A 22,887-nucleotide genomic window follows, 5' to 3' on the forward strand; every position below is an offset into this window, starting at 1 on the left:
GCAAAAAAGCTATCCTCGCTTGGATCTGCAGAATAAATTCACATCAGATAAGTAAGCCCAAAAATCCTAATGCCAAAAATTCAATTTAGGGTGGTCTTAAAGGTAGTTCTCCCAGGTTTCTAGCTGAAACAAACTCAAATTACCTATGGAGAAAACCCCTTTTATCCTAGGTCTCAAATAATACCTATAAGTAATTACTTTCAAGAATAATAAACAGCTTAGATTAAAAAATAATATTCAAGTACATAAGAGAAAATGGCATCATAGCAAGAAAAATAGAAGAAAAATTATTTTTTTAAAAAGACCTACAAATTGGAATTTAAACAGATAAAACACCTATGCTTATCAACGTTAAAGAAATAAAATGAAGATTGAAAATTTATGTAAGGAACTAGAAATATATTCTAATAGATTTGATAAAAGTAAAAACTAGAACTTCTAGGAATAAAAAATACAGTAAATGAGTACAGTTGCAGACTAGAAACAGCTGAAGAGAAAATAAGTAAATGGAACTATTGGTCAGATGAAATTATCTAGAGTGCAGCACAGAGGAAAAAATGGAAAATATAGAAGAAAATTAAGAGTCATAAGATGATACACTGAAAAGGCCTAACATATTTGATGGGAGTTTAAAAAGAAGTGAGAGAGAATGGGAAAGAGAAAATATTTGAAGAGAGAATGACAAAATGTTCTAGAAGTGATAACAGACAACAGTCGATAGGTTCAAGAAATTGTTCAGGTCCCAAGCAATACGAAATTTTTAAAAAAAGAATAAAGTAACACCCACTTAGAAACATCATAGTGAAATTACAGAACACCAAAAATAATGGGTAAAGATCTAAAGAGCAGCCATTTAAAAAAAAAAAAAAAGACAAATTATAATTCATGGAGCAAAAATTAGATGGACATTTGACATCTCAACAGCAACAATGAAAGCCAAAAAGACAGTAGAATTCTTCATGATGGTAACAGAAAATACTTGTAAAACTAGAATGTCAATTCTCAGAAAAAAATATACTTTAAGTGCGTCTTGGGAATACACAGGGAGACAAGATGGACTCTCACTGAAAATTCAGTTTGGATGCTGAGACCAATGTCACACACACACACTCAAATCAAGAGGTTATGAAAAGGATTATTATTTAAGTAATTGAGGCTTTCTAGAGGAAACATGGCAGGCCTTCCAAGGTAGTCCAAAAATGTCTTGAGAAAGCAAGGAAAGGACACTGGCTTGGGAATCTTATTGTGGTAGGAGGTGGGCCCAGGATGAGGGCTTGCAGACATAGGAAGGAGTTTGTGTTGTTTGAATCTGATGAAAAAATGAGAGCACCTAGACTTTCTTATCAGCTTACTCAGATGTGGGCAGAAGGGAAGAAAGAGAGGATGAGGCTTACAAACCATCAGTGGTCAAACGTCAAAAAAATGGAGTCAGACTCCTTATTATGAGTGAGGAGAAATAAGACATTTTAAAAAAGATAAAAATTGAGAAGTTTTATAACCAGAATATCTTCACTGAAGGAAACAGTAATTCAGAAGAAGGCAGAAATAATCCCAAGAGAAAGATCTGAGATACAGAGAAAATACGAGACCAACATGTATGGATTCATTTAAACAAATATAGACATAAAACTAATAGCACTTATAAAAAATTAAAATACACACATAACAAAATGTAAGTCTGAAAGAGAGTAAATGAGTTAAAGTGTCAAAGTCCTTTCTTCTGTCTGGAGATAAGAGCAAAGATATTAACTTTATTTTTTTAATTTATCTTTATTGTTGAAAGTATTACAGATGTCCCCCTTTTTCCCGCCATTGACACCCCTCTTCCCCACTCCCATCCCCTCCCCATGCCTTCACCCTCCTATTGTCTGTGTCCATGGGTTATGCATAATGTATATAAGTTCTTTGGTTGATCTCTTCCCTCCCCCACTTCCCTCTGAGGTTCATCAGTCTGTTCCATGCTTCCATGTCTCCGGATCTATTTTGCTTGTCAGTTTATTTTGTTCATTAGATTCCACATACGAGTGAGATCATGTGATAGTTGTCTTTCTCTAACTGGTTTATTTCGCTTAGCATAATACTCTCCAGGTCCCTCCATGCTGTCTCAAAGGGTAAGAGATCCTTCTGTTGTATAGATGCATAGTACTCCATAGTGTAAATGTACAATAGCTTCTTTATCTACTCATCTACTGCTGTTTCCAGATCTTGGCTATTGTAAATTGTGCTGCTATGAACATAGGGGTGCATATACTCTTTCTGATTGGTGTTTCAGGACTCTTAGGATATATTCCTAGAAGTAGGATCACTGGGTCAAATGGCAGTTCCATTTTTAACTTTTTGAGGAAACTCCATATAATTTACCCAATTTAAAAGGAAGGTCCAATGGATTTTAGTATACGCACAGAGCTATGCAACAGCTTTCATCATCCCAAAAAGAAACTCAGTACCCTTTAACTCTCACCATCAAAAACTCCATCTCCTCCCTTCACCAGCCATAAGCAACTCCTAGTTTACTTTCTGTCCCTATATAATTTGCCTATTCTGAACATTTCATATAAGTGGAATCATATAATATGTGGTCTTTTGTGTCTGGCTTCTTTCACTTAACATAATGTTTACAAGGCTCATCCAGATTATACCATGCATCGGTACTTCCTTCCTTTTTGTGATCAAATAATGATCCATTGTATGGATATACCACATTTTGTTTATTCAACAGACATTTGAGTTGTTTCTACTTTTTGACTATTATAAATAATACTTCTATGAAGATTTGTGTACAAATATTTGTGTGAACACATTTTTATTTCTTTTAGGTATATACTGATAAATGAAATTAGTCATATTTTAATATTTGACTTACACCTGACTATAGAAATCTGTATAACTGCGAAGTGAAATTTCAGCATCTCTTTATTATTTCTGGGAAGTTGGTATTATAAAATAAACTTTTATTTCATTTTCTAAAGCTGATTACCACATCACTGAGAAGTCCATATAACTTTTACTGTGATAATACAGTTTTATAATCAATATAACATTTATTCTTTGACCACTATAATTAAATATGTTCAACTATAACATATAAATTTCAGGAAATAATAGCCTTTTAGCTCATGGAAAGTTTCTCAAAATATTTCTCACACTTAGAATTTTGCAGGCTAAAATAAAAATCCTTTCTATCTGACCTATCATCCTACCTATCTAGTTAGAATTCAACTGAATAAATCCAAATAAGTTTATCATTTTTAATTATATCAAATCTTCTGCAATTTAGAAATATTTTTAAAGTAGATGAAAACAAATTGATAATTTGAAAATTTAGAACAAAACTATTAACTAAGACTAAAAAAAAGTTTTATACGAAACTATATCTTTGTTCAAGATTTACCTATTTGTATAACTGTAACAACCAAAACTGAACTCTGGCATTATAATTATGATAAAAAGTAAAAATAAATGGATAATTCAATATTTACCAATAACTCTTTTGTTCAAAGGTAGCAGTAACTTCCCCCAAAACCCACAAAGATCCTCAGGTAGGTAATCAAAAGGAAATGAAAGAATATTGAGCCTCTTCACTGCCTTCAAAAATACAGATTTTAGAACTAGTAGCTACCTGCTAAAAATTCAAAGTGAAGAAGAAAGCAACAATAACTAAAAAGAAAGAAATATGAGTGACGTTAAGAAGCATTAAGGAGATTAGGAGTTAAAGGGAATTAAGGAGAGAGAGACAGAGGGAGAAGAAAAACCAACCAACCAACCAACCAAACAACAAAAGGTTTGGTTGGATGTGACCAGTGGTGAGGGAGTCTACCCAAATATGCATGGTTCCCACAGTGTGCACTGCAGCTGGACCTGCCCTCAGTAGACAAAAACCTGGAATAGGGATACGGCTAAGCAAAAACCGAACATCATATTTGGCCCATCAGCCCCAAGGACAGACATGAGTTCACACACAGTACAGAGCAACATTTCTGCAGCTAGGTGTGGATGCAACAACCAAGTGCATCTGCTGGAAGAGTCAGGGAGAAGAGGGGCTCTGAGCAGCTTTAAAGAAAATCGGCATCCTTCAGTCTAATTAAAACCTACTCTTATTTCATTTGTACAAGGGTGCCAGGTTCGATTAGAGGCCACGTACAATTTGGCTCTGAGAAGAATGGTGGCTTTCTTTCGTGGAGAAAAACAGAGTAAGAGAAGTAATTCCTAAAAGTTATCGTCAGAGGTTCCGAGGCCAGCATGACTACTCACGAAGTCATTAGTGTCCCCGGGGAGAGGGCTAAAGGGCCTGTTGCCAGCTGTATGGAAGGATTTCAGGCTCCCTTGAAACAGAAATATGGTATCCTTAGTAAACTGGATACACAAATTCATTAGGCAAGCACAGAATGGCAGATTTTACCCTCAGTTTGCAGTCCCATGCCCCAGTGGGAGGCGAATGTACCTGCGTGCGCCTTCCGTTTCTGTTTATCTGCGTGTACTCACCTGGGTGTGTGTATCGTGTAACACGCCTTCTTATTGTAGCCAGTTCCAAACTACTTAATGCCAGCTTCCTTGTTAGCAGCAAGTGGGTCTCTTGAAGCTTAAGAAAGCCATTTAATAAAAATAAAGCCACCCAAATGAACGTGGATTGAAAACAAAATCTTAGATTGATGGAGCTAGGTTGGTCACTGTAATTACGGAAGGTGTATCATTTCCTAAGCTCTCTTTGCATTAAGTGTATGCCATACATTTATCAGACATAATTAGCACTTTAGGTGACAATGACTTGATTTCTTCCCTTGTAATAAAAGCTCTCTGTGTTGGCATATACATTCAGAATGGGAAATTGAACACTGTTGCTGTTTACTCCCCTGAGGCAAAATTTAGGACAAACTGGGGAAAATATGAAGAGGGCTTACAGAACAGCCCTTTGTGAATTTTGCAAACAGAAAAAGAAAATAGTTCAATAAAAGCTTTTAAGGATCACAGTCAAGCGCATGCTTTTTGAAAGCAAAGGGTATCTATGGAACGTTTCTCTACTTTCAAAGTCAGCATTTAACTTTCCTTTAGATGTGAACAAACCCACACTAAATTGATTCGTGGGCACAACGGTAAAACTGGACACATTTAAGTTACTGTGTCCGAACCAGAAAAGTATGTATGCTGCCTTCTCGGAGGAACAGAAGAAGAGAACTGTTTCAAAAAATTATTTCAAATAAATATTGATCCTTCTATTTCCTTAACTGCCACAATTAAGAATCATGGTAATCTACTCTTCTGAAGATTATTTATTTAAATGTTAAGAACTTTTTCCATAAAGGAAAAAGGGGAAATTGAAATGCAAGTTGCTGATCTACTGTACATGGCTCATAAAGAATGCTGCATCCTGTTGAAATCTGTAGCCCCATGAGAATGCTGTGCAAGCTTACGTGTATTTTTTTTCATTTAGATCTTGATTTCTCTCTTTCAGCAAAAAACAATACGTGCAGTTGGGTTAGTTAATTCCTTTGATTGCATAAATTAATCAGAAATGTAGTCACAGGCAATTATTATTAAAATAATTATTTCTAAAATAAATCTAATGGTATTAACTGAATGCAAACCTTTCCCCTTAAGCTGAACTTGCTTACTTTTGCTGAATCCTAAGATTTGTTGTACTTAGATCCTTATACACAGCGAAGAGATGGTCTGTTAAAGGGACTTGCATGCCATCCTCTATTCCAGAGACTCTGAAATCTCACCGTGTTGCAATAGTGGATGTGAGAGATGCTCAAACCGCACACATCACACCTTTCCCTAAGTATGTTTATTTTACATTTTCTTAAATTTATATAGACCTCTTACTGACCTAAATAAGAACAGCTTTACAGAAGGGGTCCTAGTGTTCATGTGAGATCCTATTTAAGAAATGTATAAGTAATAAACCAGAAACACACAATGAAAACCTTTGAAAAATTAGTATAAAGAGAGAATGTTGTGGCATAAATACATTTTGCTAATATTGTAAAAAATTTTTTTTGAATGAGGTAACTGTTTAAAACGTGTCAGAGTTAACTTATTATAATTTAGAAATGATTTAGAAATGTATACTTGAGAAAGAAGTTCAGCAGTTGCATGTATCATAGTTTTCTAAGCATCGGTTTGAATAAAGGATATGTGAGACAATAGTAATGGTTTAAAAAAATAATTTCTCTTAGCTAATTTTTAACTCAAGCCCACTGGAGGTTAAGGCCACACAAAGAAGGGCTATTTATGTGTTCTCTCTGATAGTTGGATATTATGTTGTTTTCTCAACATAAGAGTGATTTGGTTTAGAGACTCAAATTTGATTTCTGCAGGTCTGCACCTGTACCCTAGGTTTTCTTGAGTACAGACACAAGAGGCCAGAAATGAAAAGAAAGGAATGAATTGTGTTCCGGGAGAACTTAGAGTTCCCAGACAAGGCTCGGCTTGACAGGCTGCAGCTGCAGGTGATGGCCGATGCTTTCTCCCTGATCCTGCACGCTTATGTGAAAGAGTCATATTAAACTCCAGAAATTATAACATGATATAATCACCTGCTACAGAAATAATACTTGTGAAAACCAACTAGCTAATAAACAGGGTTACAACCAGTTACTGTTAGCGCTTTTTGTGCAAATGCATAGCCTTTTCCCAGATTTTACTTTTTGTTGCTTTTTACATACAATTTATTATCAGTGACATGAAATATTTTCCCTCTCATGTAAAAATATTAAACAGCCATGACCTGTGATCATGGAGCTCCCTATTATTTCTCACTAGATGATACCTTTTACCTTGACAACACACATACATGCACATATACACACAACATACATATGCAATGTCAGAAAGCACATTCAATTTTTCTCCTGTGCTCCCCTAGGACAATGTAGGGAACCTCATGTCAAAAACCCTCACTTTAGAACAATAAATAAATAAACCAGCCACAGCCTTCCCGAGGCTGGCCAACTCTAGCATAAGTAATTCAAGAGGCTGAGAGATGCCAGATAAATTTGATTACTATAAAAGATGGGAATATGTTTCTTTCCTTTGAGAATTCACAAAAAGGGGTCAAAAACAAAGCAATCCTGAAAGCGAACAATTTCATTTCGCCTGCAATTCAAGGCGAAAATTCAAAGGCAATTTTGCAGGAACATTTTATCACAATTTTATAGACCCTCATTTCCTGCACACATCACAATCTTTAATTTCTGAAAGAGGGAAGCAAGAAAGGGGAAGTGGTGGGGAGAGGGCTGAGGAGGCTGAGGCCAACCGTGAGGGGCTTTTTCTTCTTCAAGATATAAATGCAGATATTTATAAAGCAGTGAGAGATTTGTAAATCTTTCTTCAAAGCTGAACCTGCTGCTGGGAGTGTGATTTGCTAAAAGTGGCTATAGGCATACTCCAAAACTCAGCAGGGTCATCCCTCCCCTTCCAAAAATAAAAAAATAAAAGAAGTGGGAAGAGAAAAAGCCACTCTGATTAGCAGCGTCTCGACAGACATGAGTTTTAAAAAACTGTTTTCATTTTATACCTTCTCCCTGAATCACATTTCCCCCCCCTTCCCAAATATACAAAGAATAAAATAAAATTTTAAACTCAATACTTTGCTTTCGTTGTCTAATTAGATTCTCCTTGACGCTGTTTGAAAACGACAGGTCGTTTTTCAAAGACAAGCTGTTAGGTGGTCCTTTGGAAGGTCACAATCCAAGGACAAATGCAACAGCCAAGACCCAAAGGATAACCTTGACTACCTCCACTCCCCACCCTCGGGTCTCAGCTAGTATAATAAAGGGTGGGGTTAGTTAGCTGGGAGCACGAAGATATGGTTTCCAGTTCTAATCTCGCCAATAACTTCATGTGTGATCTCAGAGGAAAGCCACAGACTCTCTCAGTTCCTTGTGGGGATAATAAATAAGTCCTACTGGCTTCCCAGGGTTGTAAGGGCAAGGAAAAAAACAGCAAGGGGAAGACACTTTGTTTGTTTTGAATACTGATGCATCCCCACAACCCAGAAAGCGTCGGGGACAGAGAAGGTGATGAGTAAGTGGTTGTTAACAAAAGAATGAATGCAGGTGGCAAAGCATACGCCATGAAATGCAAAGTAAAACTATAAGAGTGGTTACTAAAGTGAAATTAGTGATGGAACGTGCAATGTCTAAGAGGGCACCAGGCCAGCTTAGGATATACCAGGTGTTTATTTCTCATTGGAGAAATTAAACTCTATTAGCTGTACCCACCTCCCACCCCAATCTCGCGCCCTTACACGCTTATCATCTGTACTCAAAAGACTCAAGAGGCTGCAAAGCCCAGTGGGACTGCAGAGAACACAGCCCGTTTGGAAATGTGGCACAGTGGTTTTACATTAGTCTCTAAATAGATACACTGATTTCAGAGAGAAGTAGATAAAAATAATTTTACTTTGGGAAGGTAAAAAGGTTTAAAAAGGAAAAGAAAAAAAATGGGAGAAAAAGAAAATCCTTTGGCAAGTCACTGTTCTCCAAACTGAACCAGGAACTGCTGCCTACCAGGAGGGAATGTAACATTGCCAAACAATGTTGCTGACCTTCTGCATGTCAGGCAACCTTGCCTTCTGGGGGAAATTCTTGGGGTGCCTTGGCATTGTTCTGTGATAACCAAAATTCCCATTAAGAACAAAGAACTACAGTAAATGGAGGAACTAGGTTTTGACACTTGCATCAATATATAATACAAAGGTCCAAGATGTTTAATTTTAAAGTTTAAGGCTCTGTATACAGCACAATACTATATAGACAGTATGTCTAAGGTCTATGTAATGGTCATCCCTGCACAAACCTACTTTTTTAAATGCTAGTCCCTGATTCAGTCATTACAATTGGTTAAACAAATCAATCGATATCCAAAACTAGCCACAGATCTAAATGAAATTTGAAATTCCATAGCATTAGACATCGTGGACTTACCGTCCTAAGGAGCGCTCACATTCATTCACATGTCCAGAGGACACCCACCAACTTCATACTTGGTGCTAAGATAAGACACAGCACAAACTGTCAAAAACACTCACTGGAAGGAGCTGCCGCCTGGTTACCTCCCAGCCAACAGAAATAGACAAACATACAAACCATGTACCAGAGAGGAAATTTTAACAAAACATTCAGATATACCAAAACCAAAAGTAACTGTAATGGCAGAAGCTTTGCTTTTCCTCACCAATCACATTGTGCAGGTAGATGATGATTGATTAAGCTACTTCCACAGGTGTTTTATTTAAAATGTAGAATGGTATAAACATGTGGTCAGGAATGCAATCGGGGCCCATTAGGGGTGGCAGATGCCCTTCATTTATTCAATGGATATTTCACCCATTCCGCCTGTCTGCTGAGAACACCACAGTGAGTAAAAGCAGCATGGTCCACAGAGCTTACAGTCCAGTGTAGAAGATAAATAAGTAATTAACTAACTATGGTGTGACTAATGTCATGAAAGGGGACATGAGTGCTTGGGGACCAATGAGATGATCTCTTGGATCATCATTTTCCCCCTTAAATTTGAGAAGAGGAGCCAAAACCCAGTCAGAGGGCAGGCAGTTTCCCAAGGTGACCGGGGACACGGTGTTAGCCAGGTGAAGAACACAGAAGTGGAGATGCGGCCGGGCAAAGCGGGCACATTTCAGAATATCTGCTTTACTGAGAGGAGCCGCCTCAAATCCATGGTGGAGGCAAATGAGATACAAACAAATTTTTAAACCATAGATAAATACAGGGATGATTTGGCATCACTAAAGCACAAGTGATATTTCATTGTAACATGTGGTGAGTTTTGTTGTATTTCTTCAGTGACCTTTAAGCATCCTGAGTGGAAGTTTGGAGGCAGTAAACTAGAGCGTTTACTCATATCTGGAAAAGTAGATGTATAGATTGATTAAAATGATTCCAATCTCCATATCCTGTAAGGCCTATAGATCTTTTATTCACACTGCAAAGAAGTTCTGTTGACTTCCACTATGTCATACTTTTATCTCGAAAGAGTGACCTAATAGTCAGTCCTTTTAAAGTAGTGCTTTTTGATTTAAATACAAAATACTTGTGTTTCAAAAAGAGCTTTTACCATCAAATCTGGTAGAAATATGAGCATCTCTACCAAAATTCTGAGTTTTAAAAATTCCTTCAAGGGACGATGAAATTTATCAACAAAACCTCTTAAGATAGAGAAGATGCTATTATGTGAAGAACTGAAGATTCTACCACAGGGCACCTATGTGAGGAGGTCTTAATGTCTGATATGTCAGTCTCAGACTGCTGGTCACTCCTTTTTTAAAGTCAGGCTTACTGAAGCATAATTTACAGGAAATAAAATTCACCCTTTTTAGTGGATTGAGTTTTTGTCAAATGCATAGTCAGGTAACCACTACCACAACCAGAATACTGAAAAGTTCCATTACTCCCCCAGTATCCTCTTGTACTTTTAGTCAACCCTTCTCCCCAGCCCCAGTCCTTGACAACCACTGATCTGTTCTCTGTCCCTATAGCTTTGCTTCTACCAGAGTGCAATGTGAGTGGAATCAGCAGCATGGAGACTTTGGAGTCTAGCTTCTTTCACTTAGCGTAATGCACTTCAGATACATCCACATTGTGTGTGCTGAGTAGTGTTCCATTGTATGGATACAGCACTGTTTATCTAATCACCAGTTGAAGGACATTTGGACTATTTGCAAGTTTGGGCTATTACAAATAAAGCCACCATAAACTTTCATAAACAGGCTTTATGTTTAAATGTAAGCTTTTTCTCTCTTGGAGCTAATCCCTAGGAGTGGCTTTTCTGGGTTATATGGTACTTGAATATTTAACTTTATAAGAAGCTGCTACACTGTTTTCCAAAGTGGCTGTACCATTTTGCATTCCACCAGCACATATGACAGTTTAGTCACTTAACGAATGTAAGAAGCTAAGGAACTGCTAAGCAGGATGAGTGAAAGGTGTTTAAGAAAATACTGGGCCCTGATATTTGGACCTATGAGAATATTATAAAGAATTATAACAATAGGAGGGATAACAATCAGCAAAGGAAAGATTAGCACTAAATTTAGTTCCACATAGCATGGACTGAGCCAACACTTAATCTCAGTAATGATTCTTTAGGTAAGAACCTATTTTAGGAGTCACAAAACCTATCACACTGAGGCTTTGTCAAGAGGGAATGGGTAGACTGGCCTTGGCGTGCCCTACTAACTTCTCCATCTGTCCAAATCTCAGGAACCCTGAAGACCCAGTTCAAAATACCACCTTCTTTTGAAGCATTCAGGGCAACAATAACCAATTCCTTCTCTGAATTCCTACAGCCCTTATAATTCCTCATCATTTGTAACTTCATTATATATCTCATGGCTTGTGTTCTATTAATAACATGTAGGCTCATTCTTCCCCCTTGAGAATCGAAAGCTTCCTATATTAGGGCTGCCAAAAAAGATCAACTCATCTCTACCACCCTCTATGCCAATATAGGTCCGTGTATGCCAGACTATGTTTTGTGGTACAAGTGTCCATCACGCTCAAGGTCAAATGCACTAACCACTCCAAATATCCAGGAAGGCAAAGAAATATACAACTCCAGAGTTTATTCACATAGACCTCAACGGTTAATGTGCATAAGTCAAGCTGCTTACATTTACAGGGTCTGGCTTCACTGAATTCGACTAGAGAAATCTCCACTTGATCTTCAGATAATTATCTAAAGGAAATTAGAAGACACCACCACACACTGCCAGTTGGTACCCCAACCAAGAGACTCAGGAAAGCACACCTGTTTTAACAAGTAAAGAAGTATTCAGCTAAAGAAGCCAAGTACTGCCCTGGCCGCGTGGCTCAGTTGGTTTGTGCGTCGCCCCATACAACAAAAGGGGTTGGAGTTCGATTCCTGACCAGGGCACTGCTAAGAAAGTGAACATTTCCCATATGTTTTATCTGAATTCTCTTCACTAGGTCTAGAAAAAGACATATTAACTACGTTCGTTTTAGTTCCCACTGAGCTTGCTTCCTGGTCTCTCAGATGCCAACTCATGGCTATTGAGTCCATGGTAGCATTATTGGGAAATGTCATAACCGGACACTGAACAGCTTTGGTGGAATCTTTTTTTTTTTTTAAATCTCAGAAAATCACCTTTTATACTTCTATTTAAAACCGTGATCTTGAGCTAAGCTGTTGTACTTGACTGTGTCCCTTTAACCTAGGGAACTTGCTGCCAAAAAATATTATTGAAGCCAACAGCTTAATGAGTTTTATAGAAGATTGAATATTCACACGAATAAAAATAGCACCTGGGGGGGCACCAGGAAGGATAAAGTTACAAGGGCTGTGACGTCTCCATGCTTCAGGGCATAAATTGCTTTCGAGCTGGATGAGGCGGGTTTCCCCACAGAACACCACCGCACTGCTACATGTGTCTTCCTCACAAGTGCCTCAGTGCTGACTACTTTTAAGGACCAGAGACTACAGCAGAAGGACCGTTAGCTCTTGGTATGTGCCCAGCTCAGGTTTGCTCAGGATTTTAGGAAACGGACATGACACTGTACTGATCTAAGGCACGAAAACAGTGATAAAGACAGAGGCCAACAATGCCATTCAAACTGGATGTAAATAAGAGGGAACAAGTTTACAAAAGGTGAAGGCACTCAAGAGCAGCCATGGTTCCTAACTTCGATGGCCCTGATGGAACCTTTGCAGTAAAGAGCTGAGGACCCTCAAACTGAAAGTGAAGACAAAACAGGAAAGGAGGTCATCAGTCCACTCCTTACACTGAATCTTTCCTTTCTTTAATATTTTCCCTAAAGGAGAAGAGGAACATGAACATTAATAACCAGACCTCACTCTTCTAACCTTGCTGGAGCCAAGGTTGACACCCGACTGAAGAGGAAAACAACATGGGAAACATAATGAAATAAGGAGAAAACTTAGGAGAAACGAACAGAGGCGTGCACCAATCTGCAGGTGCCAGACCTCACTTCTCCCTGCACCAGCTATGCAATGGCATTTATAAATGACACCCTCTTCTATTCGTTACAGGGACAATAGTAAATATCAATTAATTCGTTTTATAAATAAAATATTCAACAAAGTAAAGAGTAGCATCCAGCCAGGCAAAGTATGCTAATAAGGGTAATAACTTATTAGCTTTATTGAAAATTCACTTGACTTTGCAAGTTTAGATAACCCAACGTGCACAAACATTCTGTGATTACTAATATGACTTGCTGCTCAGCTACAGAATTGCATGCTTTCTACAGGAGGATTATGGAAGAAATGGCAATGGGCTCCAGGAAGATGCTCTCGTGCAAAACAGTGTTTGGAAGTGCATGATGGGTGGGCCCTCAGAATGACTAGATGAACAAAGGGCTCCTGTGGATTTTAATAACACTGATCCACTTATGAATCATAAATCAAATGGGAACCTTCTAGCAGTTCAGAGATTTCCAAGATTTCTGGGGAGAATGCTCTAGCAAAGCAGCATGTTACCAGCCAGGAGCAACCACATTTGCTCACATTCTTTAAAAACAAATAGTGTTTTGCCCTCTCAGACAGGTCCTGACAGAGACTAGCAAAAATGCAACAGTGGGACAGGTGAGGAGCAGGGGGCAGAGCGGACATCAGGTCCTGGGCTGGGTCTTTTAGATCCCAGAGTTTTGCACAGAGATGGCCGGGGCTGAGGGGAGCAGAGAAATGCAGGCTGAGAAAGATGAGCCATCACAAACTCAGGCAGAGACACAAACAAATGGTTGGTATCAACAGGAGCCGTTTCTTATTATTTTTAGAAAAAGCCTTTAATTTAATGCATATTTTCTTTGCTGAAAAGGAAATAGGAATATTAACAAATTGGTTTTATTTCTAACCTGGCAGGCTGCCTGCAGTGAAATGTAAATACATGTACATGGGAGCCGGGATTAGCATTTACTGGAGAAAGGGAGTAGTCAATATTTTAATGAGGACGTCTAAGGAAGCAATTGCATGAAACACACTCCGATGTCACAGGGGAGCTTTTTAAGTTAAGCCAACTAGTTCCAAATTACTACTTTTCTCAGCTTTCCTTTAAGAGGAGTTTAGACTTACTTAAAAAATACAACTGTGGCATTTAGTCTTAAATATCATAAAATAGCTATAATATTCATCTCTATAAATACATACATTAACCTACATACATCTCTCTCATTATGTATATGGAGAAAGAACGTCTGACATGCCATTCTTCAGTTAAATGGCTCATTTAACAATGTCATCCCTCTGCTTTTTTCAAAGACAGAAATATTAGGGGAAGAAAATTGATACTATCCAAGAATGAGAGATAGATTGGGGGGGGAGGGATGCATGATAAGTAATATGAGTAACCAAAACAAATAAAAATCAATGATATTGTTTAAGGACAGAATCCTGTATATAAGACAGGCTCATATAACAGATAAAATCTACTAGAAAAATACTATGTATCATAAAATGTGTGCTGTGGTGTCCTGTAGGAGGCACATTCCCATCTTAGAATCTGATTTTTCAAGAGTTAGGAAAAGTGAGGGGAACAAGAACATCCTGGGAATAAGTTGAGTGTGATAAACCTAGGAGATAAATAAAAGACCTAAAACAGCATCCGTATCTCAGAAATGATCATTTACGGTTAAATGACTTGACATGATTCTAAGTGTAGAAAACTTCTATTTTAACATTTCTGAACTTCTGGGGATCCGAAAGAACCAGCTGCTTTAACAACACACATTAAAACAGTATTTCCTATTTTCTTGTGAGTGCTATCAAGAACATTTTATGTCTGACAAATATTTAAGCATTTTATGTTCTTAAATTGTCCAAAATTTACCTTACCCTTCAAAACACAGCACCAACATCAAATAACAAAGATAAAAGCAGAAATTAGTAAAATAAAAAATAAACATCATAGAAAATGATCAACAAAGCCAAAGTAGTTATTTTTGAGAAGCATAAAACAGAGAAACATGTGATGAGATAGAATAAAAAAGGAAAAGTACATATAATCAATACTAACATCCTGCAGACTTTAAAATGATCATAAGACCTTATAATTACTTACACTTTATACTTCTTTACATTTATAATTACATAATTCTGAGTGTGAGGTATCAGTAAAACCAAAAGAAACTGTTACACATAAAAACTAGGAGAAATATACCAAAATGTACAAAGCAGTATTATGTTTGTTAAATATAATCTTTAAACTAAGATTTTTAAATAAAGATGAGCAAAGATATATTAAAGAGATAAAAATATAATTTTTAATATTAATATTAGACAAAGAAAAATTCAAGGCAAAACACATTAAATGTTCAAAGGGGGCTTTTATGTTAAGTAAGTACAATTCAAAGCAAACACAATTTTATTTGTCAAATAATACTGCACTGTCAGAATGCACATATCTCTGTAAATAAGAGTTAAAGAAAAATAAGAACAAATTAATAAATTTGTTCAATATCTCTCATAGTGGGTCAAAGAAGATCAAAGAAGAAAGAAAGGGAACTATGATGTAGAAGAGCTTGATAATATAATTAGTAAGATTAAATTCTCTACGCTAAATAAAATAAATTTCATCTCCAATGCCCATGGACTCCTTCCCAAAGATGATCTTATATACTCTCCCATAAGAATCATGTCAATAAAATTCAAGTAAAAGTCATAGCAGGTATATTTCAGAGACAATTAAATTAAACTAGAAATTAATATTAATGATGAAATCTTAAAATTCAACCACTTTAAATTTTAAAATTGCTCTTTTAAAAGAATTTTGAGTCATAGAGGATATCAGAATGGTACCTCGGGTAATTATACAATGCATGAAATAAGAATACAACATATCAAGTGTTATATGATGCAGCTAAAATAAAAATCATAGGAAAATGCATAGTTTTAAATCTTTTTATTTGTAAACAAACAAAAAAGATAAGTGAACCAAAGATGCAACTTAAGAAGCTATTAAGAAAATAGAAAAACTATGGAAATAGTAAATAAATTTAATAGCTAGTTCTTCAAAACTACCTATGGCAAAGCACATCAAGAAAAAGACATCTCATATTAAGAATGAGGGAAATGGTATAACAATATATTTATGTGATTATTTTAAAATTGGAACAGAATATTTTATATGCATCTATAGTAACAAATTTAACCTCTAGATGAATTGATATTTCAATAGGAAAATATAAATTACCAAAGTTGATTTTATAAGGGATAAAAACAATCTAAACATTTCAATAACTCTGAAAGGAAATTAGAGCTTTTTATCCCCCCAAATGACCCAGACATAGATATTAATTCTATCACATTTATGGAAGAGGAGGGGGGTCACTCGAACTCCTTGCTAATTAAAATGGTGCAGGGCATGGTGTTGGGTTGGAGGGCTGGGGAAGATGGGGACATCTTGTTAATTAATATTATGAGGCTATAATCACACCTATTCAAAAAATTAACAAAAAATAGCACAAAAAAGAATTTTTCAGGTACCACGTAAGCATTAGATGAAGAAACTCTAATAAAATATCATCATGTCTTAGGAAGGCTTATTTCTGGTATTCAAAGGTGACCCTATTTTAGAAAATCTACCAATAAATGGAGAGACACAGTATGTTTGGCGATGGAATGACAATATTACAGAGATGCCACATCTACTCCAATCATTCCTAAGTATCATCCAATTGTCATCAAAATCCAACACAGAAAAACAATACAATAGCCAAGAAAATTTTGAAAGAGAAGAAAAGAGGCAAATTCGGCATTACCAAATAATAAATCAAAACTACAGAAACCACATAAACATTGCAGCACTGATATAGGAAATTATTTGCATTCGCAAAGTTAGAAAAAAAGCCTACATATTCACTGTGCAATAGGAGTGGGTAAAACTTCTTCATGCCACGCCCATGTAATTGATTAGGACACAGTGCTTAAAAGTGACATTGCAGAGAAGCATGGAAAGGTGGGCAAGTCTTATTGGTAATTGTAAAACTTTACAAATAAGTTAATGGGAAAAGCATTTTCTAAAGAATGCCATCTAATCACAGGGATATAAACTTTAAAAGATATATATACTAAATGTAAACAAAGGCTAATTTTCCATAATTGAATTAAAAATTTTACTATTTGGTCACTTCAATATTTCCCTAATTTTTTAAAACAAATACATTGCTATTGTTTTCTTAATATATTATTTTTTAAAGGTCAAATCCTCTAAAATCCAGCATTCTATTAATTTAGATATACTTATACATAACTAACATTTTTTTGAAATATATATAAAGGAAGTCTGTGCTCTTTGCCAATGGCAAGCATCTGGATATGACTCACCAAAAAAAAATTACTATATGTCTGAAGGATATATTAAAACAAATAGCCCAGCACTGCAGTGATTGCACAGAACTGTATATATTCGCTCTGTGCACTGGACAGGAATTTTTCATTTCATACATCATTTACAACTTGCTGCAGTGATTCTGCAAAATCAGTCCATAACATTAGCACACACAAAGAGAAACACCCAATATTCTCATTTTTGGAAAATTCAAGTGTTTGGGGTTTTGATGTGTACAAATATCAGTACTCCATCTAAGCAGATGTTGCTCTAATAGGACGAAGGCACCAGGTTAGTAGGCACCACTGGAGATCAAATATCCTGGGTGAAGCACATTGACTTTAAAATCTATAGTCCAAGCTTGGCTTGTGCTCATAAATATACTTAATTTTGAAAACTACTTGAAATAAATGAAAACAAAATGGCGAAAGTCATAAGCAATCCTTCCAGAGGGGTTTATTTTTTTTAATGGGAACCAGCTTTGATTTCTAAAATATTTTATCAAGGCATTTGATACAAACCATCTGGTTTACTCAACACCTCATCAAGTGAATGTCTGATGCATTCACCTAAGTCCCTGCTCTTTCTTAACAGTATCACTATTTTCAGATCAGAGCGTGAAGGAGTATATTTTCCCAGCAATACAAAAAATCTTGCCTTGTTTATTTCAGGCCAAAGAAAAAGATGTTTTGCTGGATAATGCAATATTCCCAAGGTCAAAAGTGTTCTGGGATAGCAAAGAGGTGTTGTGCTTCCAACATGCTTGACACTTGAACTCTCCTTCTCTTCCCTTCTTTTCCCTAGCGTATGAAAGCCCAAACCACAATCTTCTGGTGCGTGCATTTACCATATCCTCAAGTCTAGCGATAGCCATGGAAATGAATTCCAAGAAACACCCAGTGAATTCCAAACAACACCCTATTTCCCTACTCTACGGACTTTCCTGTCATTGCTTTCATTCATTTCTGGAACAATAAGGATCCAGAGTTATCCTCAGTCTCAACAAGGAATGCATCTATGAGCCATCCACAGGGCACTGGCCAAGACCAGTCATCACTAACCACAGAAAATATCAAAGCTCACAACTTAAAATGGCAACATCTTCCTTAGAAATTACTAACCGTCCCCACCTACATACCAACAGGATCTTTAGCAACTGCACTCATTGTTTCAGGACCAAAAGTCTAATTGGGGACTACATCTCAGTGTTCAGAGGGCATCAAAGCTCTAGTAGCAGAGGTCAAATTCAGGCCAGAATGTCAGAAAACCATAATAATCAGAGCTCGGGAAGTGAAGCCATTAATGTTTAAGTTGCTTACTTTTATGTCACATATATTCCAAATCATTAGAGGTCTAAGAAATCAGGAGAACACCCTCCCTGTTGAAATCAGCTTTCAGCAGCTTTGGGTAAAACGGAGTACCCTGAACAAGACCGCATGAGCAACCCCAGGGCATCCCAATCAGGGTATGTGTACGAACCAAGGCAGCAGTTCTTCTCTGATTTACTCTTCGTTTGTTCACAGAAGATTCAAGAATCCAGAAGCCTGTAAATTAAAAAAAAAAAAAAAAAAAAATGTTTGGTTTAAGGAAAACATCCAGAAATTAGCAACCAAAATGATCAAGAAGAACTGAGAGTTCGTCTTGTCTTTGGCTACAAACGAGGCATTCTGAGTGGGAAGCTGATAAAAATCTGCAAGCCCTGGAGGTCATGTCACGGCCAGAATGAGCGCAGACTGCTTCACAGTCTCTCAAAGTGGAAGTTCTGTTTCCAGCTGAAAAGATAGCCTGTGAAGTAGTATTATTCATTGCCCCTCCCTCCTAAAAAAGATGGTAATAGAAATTCATTTCACATTAAATAATAAATTACTAATGATGGGATACATTTTAATTTATTAGTAGTTTAAGAACTTATTGAGGAAATGACTGAAAGGAATTCGTGATTTTTCTCATAGGTCTCTATCTGGGTAAAGCACGAAGTAAGTAACAGCAAATTTCTTCTCCAAAAATAGAAAAGAGTTCTAAACTGGGAATGAAACTCAGTGGTAGGAGTATATTGTGTAAACTGGCCTAACCATAACACAAAATTTTAACAGAAAAATAGCAAATCTTAACACTGTATCTTTTTTTGACAAAATAACTGAATTTAAGTGTACCTTTGCCTCATTTGTGTTCGTGGGGGAATAAATGCCTTAGATAGTGTGGAAACTAGCACTGCTCATGTATTTCCACCAGCACCATGCAAGCAGGATCATATGGAGCAAAGGTAAGAATACAGTTTGCAAAGAGCAACTGCCAAGGAAGAAACAAAAAGTCCAGAAATCAAGCAAGACTAGCAAAAGCAAAAAGTGACTAGAAATGTTTTAGTTATTCCACACAGTGTTAGTCCAGAATCAGACTACCTCTCAGTGGATCTCTGGTTTATGGGGGAGAGTAACCTATTATTTTTTATTTATATTTAAGTAGACAAATGAAAGCTGAGATGGTCAAATGTGGTAAAAAATGTTCCTGTAATGCTCTTGCCATTATTCCCAGGCTAAAAGGGGTATGTTAAATTAGAAGAGTCTGGAAGAAAAGGGCATTCTGATCCAAGGTAACTTGTTTTAGAAGAGTGATAGTTTGGACAATGATTTAGAATCAAGGTAGAAGCGTCCTGCCAAATGAATGAAGCATGACTAGAGTCAACTTACAGAATCAAACATGAACCTGAAAAGTTATGGAAACATGGGGACAATACAATGAAAAGGGTGAGCTAACCAAAAATGGAGAGAGCCAGGAGGCAGAGAATGAAATTTAATTCGGAGTAGTCAGAAGTCCGGAGCAAACTGAGCCTTGGCCTCTGCTTAGTGTGCCTGACTCATTATAAAGATGAAAACACCTTATGGAATATTATTCAGTCTTTAAAAAAAACAAAAAGAAAGAAATCCTGCCATGTGTGATACCCTTCATGAACTTAGAAGACATTATACTATGCGAAATAAGCTAGTCGCAGAAGGACAAATGTGCATGACTTGACTTATAAGAGGTGTATAACATAGTGAAACTCACAGAAGCAGAGAACAGAACGGTGTATGCCAGGGACTAAGGACAGGAGGAAACGGGGAACTGTTTTTCAGTGGGTGTGTAAGATGAAGAAATTCTAGAGATCTGCTGTACAACATAGTACCTACGGTTAACAGTACAGCATTGTGCACTTTAAAATACGTTACGAGGATAGATGTCATGTTAAATGTTCTTATGAAAAAAGAAAATACAAAAGAACCCAAGGAAATTTTTGGAGGTGATGGATATATTTAGTTCCTTGGCTGTAGTGATGCTATCACAAGTATATGCATGTGTCCCAACTTGTAAAGATGTATATATTAAGTGTGTACATTTTTGTATATCAATAATATCTCAATAAAGATTAAAAAAGAAAACACCTTGCTAAATGCTAGGCCTAGTTAGTATTATCTAATTTAGGTATTCTCCGATAAGAGGTGCTCTATAACAAGTAATTAATCCTGTTATCCAGATTTAATATCCAATGCTTCCCTCCACGTACAAACTGCATTTAAGATTTGTAAAACATTAAAAGCAGCTCAAAGCCCACAGTCACTTCCCTCTCAGGCTTCTAGTGGTTGAGCAGAGGGGACAGTAGGGTGTAAGCATATGGGTACATGTGTGTGGCCAAGGTGGTAACCACCCATAAATAAAACCTAATCAGAGTTTAAGCCAGTGTCTAATCTTCTGAAAATATGTAGAAAGAATCTGACTTAATAAATAAACATGTCATTTTATCTTCTCAAGTGACTGACATATCACACTGTCCCAATTTCCCTTGGGTAACTTTACAACCCTACACTAAAACCAAAACCTAAAAATGACAGTAGAACTAACTGTGCAACATGTTTCAGGGATCTTAAGCAACCCCACTTCTCCCTTTGCATAAAGAGAGAGCAGCCTGGCTGGCGTGGCTCAGCAGTTGAGCATCGACCTAGGATCCAGGAGATCAAAGTTTGTTCCATTTCCGGTCAGGGCACATGCCCGGGTTGTGGGCTCAGTCCCCAGTCGGGGGCGCAGGAGGCAGCCGATCAATGACTCCCTCATCACTGATGTTTCCATCTCTCTCTCTATCCCTTCCTCTCTCTGAAATCAATAAAGATATATATATTTTTTTTTTAAAAAGAGAGCAGTACACTGTTAAGCCTCCAAGTATCTAGAACAGGAGCTGGCCAGCCCATTTAATCACAAGGGTCTTTGAAATGTGGAAGAGGGAAACAGAAGAGCAAGAACCAGAGAATTGTAATCGTGACAAAGACTAGATTAGCTGTTGCTGGCTTTGAATATGAAAGGGGGCCATGAGCCAAGAAATGCAGGTAGCCTCTAGAAGCTGAAAAAGGCAAAATAATAACAATTCACCCTTAGAGCCTCAAGAAAGAAATGCAGTCCTGTCATCACCTTGATTTTAGCCCAATGAGACCCACTTCAGACTTCTGACTTCCAGAACTGTAAGATAATAAATGTGTATTGCTTTAATCCACTTACTTGGTGGTAATTTGTTACAGCATTAATTAATTAACACATAGGTCCATAATATAAAGTAGAAATTTCTTTGTGAGTCTTTATAATAGGTGCATTACGTGATGATGTGGGTTACACACTCAATGAGATGCCCACAGTGACTAGAATGGCAAGTTCCCTGTATCTCTTTCTGGAAAGGGCCCTTAAGTAGGACAAGGGCCAGTAGCAACTCACAGCAGAGCAGATACTCTTGTACAAGAAGCCAGTGCCGTAAGATCCAGGTAAGTCATTCTCTAAGGGTCTGGCTTCATGTTAGAATAAAACTTAGAATACCTAGAGAACGGTTCTTTGAAGCGTGGGATATTTCATGTCAAGAGAAAATCTGTGTGCGCATATGTGTAGGAAAAGATAGCTTAAACAAGATTAAAGTTATCTTTAGTCAAACTTCTCGGAACCTTTAATATGTTTATATGAATCTCCAAGAGGATAATAAAATATTCAGACCATCCTACCTATGAATCCTGTTTCTTTTCCAGGAGTATCGTGGGTGTTGTGTTCTGCATAATCCATTTTTGAAAACTGACCTACAGCGATAGACATACCCAACAGGCTCTTAGGGAGGAATTCTTGCATGCTCTGCAGGTGTTAATAAAACGGATGCCTCATGCACTTATGTGATTGGTCTCTAGAGCTGCCCAGTATGATCAATACACAAGGGTCTGAGCCTCTCCTCCATGCTGCAAGCATCCAGGCTGAGCCTTCCCTCTATTCATGATGAGCTTCAGGGCTCCCCCCCAGCAGACCATGTCTGATATACTAGCTCACTGTGCTAACCATTACAGTGAGCATGCCTGTACTCGTGGGACACCCACTGAAATAACTATGAAGTTTGCAGCACATATTTCTGGATTCAAAACCCTTTCTTTAGGAGAGTCCTTTACAATAAAGAAAAGGAATATTACACAGCCAATTTGTTCATGGTGTCTTGGCCTTGGCCCACCCTCTCTGTTCATCACCCATGCCAGAAGAGAGCCTGTTGGTACATCTCTGGAGAGGAGGAGCTCAAT

At 37.2% G+C, this 22,887-nt stretch overlaps 1 long non-coding RNA gene across 6 annotated transcripts in view; it reads right to left on the reverse strand.

Moving 5' to 3' along the window:
• The window catches only part of LOC107527918 (uncharacterized), a 766,921-nt gene that overhangs the window by 374,507 nt on the left and 369,527 nt on the right, over positions 1–22,887 (reverse strand). For all 6 annotated transcript variants that reach the window (XR_001602322.2, XR_001602323.2, XR_001602320.2 and 3 more), the window contains one exon: positions 18,800–18,864. This is a non-coding gene — a long non-coding RNA (uncharacterized LOC107527918). The remainder of the gene's footprint in view (positions 1–18,799; positions 18,865–22,887) is intronic.

Source organism: Miniopterus natalensis, chromosome 18 (genome assembly GCF_054644295.1).
Source record: "Miniopterus natalensis isolate mMinNat1 chromosome 18, mMinNat1.hap1, whole genome shotgun sequence".
NCBI classification, from domain to species: domain Eukaryota; kingdom Metazoa; phylum Chordata; class Mammalia; order Chiroptera; family Miniopteridae; genus Miniopterus; species Miniopterus natalensis.